Source organism: Piliocolobus tephrosceles, chromosome 17 (assembly GCF_002776525.5).
Source record: "Piliocolobus tephrosceles isolate RC106 chromosome 17, ASM277652v3, whole genome shotgun sequence".
Classification (NCBI taxonomy): Eukaryota; Metazoa; Chordata; class Mammalia; order Primates; family Cercopithecidae; genus Piliocolobus; species Piliocolobus tephrosceles.
The window spans coordinates 28,806,892-28,811,118 of record NC_045450.1 but is presented as its reverse complement, the minus strand read 5'-3'; the positions used below and the strand labels follow the sequence as shown (position 1 = coordinate 28,811,118).

At 48.7% G+C, this 4,227-nt stretch overlaps 1 pseudogene; it reads right to left on the bottom strand.

Moving 5' to 3' along the window:
* Nucleotides 1–2,215: 2,215 nt before the first annotated feature.
* On the bottom strand, nt 2,216–2,471 carry LOC111525680 (annotated as a pseudogene).
* Between the last annotated feature and the right edge of the window lie 1,756 nt (nt 2,472–4,227).

Below are 4,227 nucleotides of genomic sequence, written 5' to 3'. Positions count from 1 at the left end.
CCAACTGTGACTCTGGGCCGGTTGTGGTGGCAGATTAGACTCGGTCTCAAAAAAAATAAAATATTTGTGACTCTGAAAGACTACATCAAGTGGCCATTTCTTTTTTTTTTGAGATGGAGTCTCACTCTGTCACCCAGCCTGGAGTGCAGCTACATTATCTCAGCTCACTGCAACCTCTGCCTCCTGGGTTCAAGTGATTCTCGTGCCGCAGCCTCCCGAGTAGCTGGGATTACAGGCATGCATCACCATGCCCAGCTAATTTTCCTATTTTTTAGTAGAGACGGGGTTTTACTATGTTGCCCAGGCTGTTCTCAAACTCCTGACCTCAAGTGATCCACCCACCTCGAATGTTTTAATTTTTTTAATTAGTTGCCAACACTAAGAATTGTGGGCCATTCCGGGCCCACTTCCATAGGCCAAGGGTCAGCTGGAGTGAGATGCTGTCACCATTAGCTGCCATATGTGCTTTAAATTCACCATAAATGTCTTATTTACTTCCTATCTCTGACAGGAAAGTCAATGTTAAGTTTTTCTTTTTTGAGACAGGGTCTTGCTATGTTGCCCAAGCTGGTCTTGAACTCCTGGGCTCAAGTGATCCTCCCAAAATGCTGTGATTAAAGGTGTGACCACCACACCCAGCTTCAATTAACATGTATATCAGATATTGGGCCTGATGTGTTGGCTCACACCTGTAATCCCAGCACTTTGGGAGGCTGAGGTGGGCAGATCAGGAGGTCAGGAGTTCGAGACCAGCCTGACCGAGATGGTGAAACCCCATCTCTACTAGAGATACAGAAACTGGCCAAGCGTGGTGGTGCACATCTGTAGTCCCAGCTAATCGGGAGGCTGAGGCCGGGAGAATCACTTGAGCCAGGGAGGCAGAGGTTGCGGTGAGCCGAGATTGCACCATTGCACCCCAGCCTGGGCGACAGAGGGAGACTCCATCTCAGTAAATAAATAAATGAACATGTATATCAGATATTGATTTTTTTTTTTTTTTTTTTTTTTTTTGAGACAGAGTCTCACTCTGTCACCTAGGCTGGAGAGCAGTGGTGCAATCACGGCTTACTGCAACCTCTACTTCCCAGGTTCCAGCGATTCTCCTGCCTCAGCCTCCTGAGTAACTGAGATTACAGATGTGCACCACCACACCCGGCTAATTTTTTTTAGTAGAGACAAGGTTTCCCTATGTTGGCCAGGCTGGTCTCGAACTCCTGACTTCATGATCTGCCTGCCTTGCTTGGCCTCCCACAGTGCTGGGATTAGAGCCATGAGCCACCGCACCCGGCTCAGATATCCAGATATTTAGTTAGTTACTTTTAATTTACTTATTTAATTTTTTTTTTTTGAGACGGAGTCTTACTCTGTCACCCAGGCTGGAGTGCAGTGGCATGATCTCAGCTCACTGCAACCTCCACCTCCCAAGTTCAAGCAATTCGCTGCCTCAGCCTCCTGAGTAGCTGGGATTACAGGCTCCCACCATTACACCTGGCTAATTTTTTGTGTTTTTAGTAGAGACAGGATTGCACCATCTTGGCCAGGCTGGTCTTGAACTCCTGACCTCGTGATCCACCCGCCTTGGCCTCCCAAAGTGCTGGGATTACAGGCGTGTGCACCGTGCCAGGAATTTATATTTATTTATTTATTTGTATTTATATATATTTTTTTGAGATGGAGTCTCGCACTGTTGCCTGGGCTGGAGTGCAATGGCGCGATCTCAGCTCACCACAACCTCCGCCTCCCAGGTTCAAGCGATTCTCCTGCCTCAGCGTCCCAAGTAGCTGGGATTACAGGCACCCGCCACCACGCCTGGCTAATTTTTTGTATTTTTTTTTAGTAGAGATGGGATTTCACTATGTTGGCCAGGCTGGTCTCAAACACCTGACCTCGTGATCCACCCGCCTCGGCCTCCCAAAGTGCTGTTACAGGCGTGAGCCACCACGCCTGGTCCCGGAATTTATTTTTTAAAGACGAGGTCTCATTTTGTTGGCCAGTTTTGTCTTGAACCCCTGGCCTCAAGCAATCTTCCTGCCTCGGCCTCCCAAAGTGCTAGAGTTACAGTTACAGGCCTGAGCCACTGTGCCTGGCCTAGATCAGATATTTAATGCAATTTTTCTTTCTCTTTCTTTTTTTTTTTTTTTTTGGGTGGGGAGAGGTTGGTTTTCACGTTTTTAGTGGGAGCCATGGGAGAGTCCTCCTCTGTCAGTGGAGGTGCTCAAAATTTATTCAGCCACTCCAAACTGGGGCCTTGAGGGTCCTGGGGGTGGCTGGGCACGTCAGGCATGTTCCCGTCATCGCAGACAGGCACTGGGTAGTTGTAGGGCATTGCCTCGTTGATCATGGTGGAGTACTTGGTGTAGGGGCTAAGTGGGGGGTAGAATTATAGCGAGGCTCCAGATGATGAAGGACCCGACCAGCACTGGCTCTCTGGCCCAGGAAATCTTGAGGAAAATGCTGAGTCTCGTGGCCATCTTGGTCTCGGTGGTGGCGACAGTGGCCTTTTTTTTTTGTTTTTGAGATTGAGTCTTGCTCTGTCACCCAGGCTGGAGTGCAGTGGCGTGATCTCGGCTCACTGCAACCTCCACCTCCCAGGTTCAAGCGATTCCCCTGCCTCAGGCTCCTGAGTAGCTGGGATTATAGGCGCGTGCCACCACACCCAGCTAATTTTTGTATGTTTAGTAGAGATGGGGTTTCACCATGTTGACCAGGCTGCTCTCGAACTCCTGACCTCGTGATCTGCCTGCCTAGGCCTCACAAAGTGCTGGGATTACAGGCGTGAGCCACCACGCCTGGCCTCTTTTTTCTTTTTTTCTTTTCTTTTTTTTTTTTTTTTTTTTTGAGATAGCATCTCAATCTGTCGCCCAGGCTGGAGTGCAGTGGCGCAATCAAAGCTCACTGCAGCCTCAAATTCCTGGGTTCAAGCAATCCTCCAAACTTGGCCTCACCAGCATCTGGGCCTACAGGCCTGCGCCACCAGGCCCAGCCTCTATTTTTTTTTTTTTTTTTTTTGAGACAGAGTCTCGATCTGTCACCCAGGCTGGAGTGCAGTGGTGCTATCTTGCCTCACTGCAAGCTCCGCCTCCCGGGTTCACGCCATTCTCTTGCCTCAGCCTCTGGAGTAGCTGGGACTACAGGTGCCCACCACCAGGCCCGGCTAGTTTTTGTATTTTTAGTAGAGACAGGGTTTCACCGTGTTAGCCAGGATGGCCTCGATCTTCTGACCTCATGATCCGCCCACCTCGGCCTCCCAAAGTGCTGGGATTACAGGCGTGAACCACCGCACCTGGCCTGTAAAGATGGGGTTTCACCGTGTTAGCCAGGATGGTCTCAATCTCCTGACCTCATGATCTGCCTACCTCAGCCTCCCAAAGTGCTGCGATTACAGGTGTGAGCCACCGTGCCCGGCCTCTATTTTGGGTTTCTAAAAAAGAAAGAGGGCCAGGCAGTGGCTCATTCCTGTAATGCCAGCACTTTGGGAGGCTGAGCCAGGAGGATCACTTAATAACATAGTGAGACCCTATCTCTACAAAAAAATTAAAAATTCGCTGGATTTGGTGGTGTGTGACTGTGGTCCCAGCTACTTGGGAGGCTGAGTCAGGGGTGGGGTGGGGGTTACTACCCAAAAGGTCAAGGCTGCAGTGAGCTATGACTGTCCCACTATACTTCAGCCTGAACAGAGTGAGACCCTGTAGCAAAAAAAAAAAAAAAAAGAAGAAGAAGAAGAAGAAGAAAAAGAGAAGGAGGACAGTTAGGGATAATATATGTATGTTTACTTATGCATAAAATATCTCTGGAAGAAGAGAAACAATTCATAGCCTATTTCTGAGGAAGGAATCTGGGGGAACTTGGGATCAAGGATTGAAGGAAATTCACTTTTTCTAGATCCTTTTATATTTTAATTTTTCATCATGTGCCTATAATGACCAATTTAAAAGCAAACTGACTCCTACAAAGCACCACAGCATAGTAGGTGAGGAGGGTACTATACAGGGTAAGACCAGTCACAGGGGAAGAGTGATTAGTTTTGCAGTGAGTAGGCTGGGTCAGCCTTCACTGAGGAGTTGACTTTTTTTTTTTTGAGATAGGGTCTCACCCTGTCGCCCAGGCTGGAGTACAGTGGCACAATCTCTGCTCACCGCAGCCTCAATCTCTTGGATTCAGAAGATCATTCCACCTCAGCCTCCCCAGCAGCTCACACCACCATGCCCCAGTAATTTGTGTGTGTGT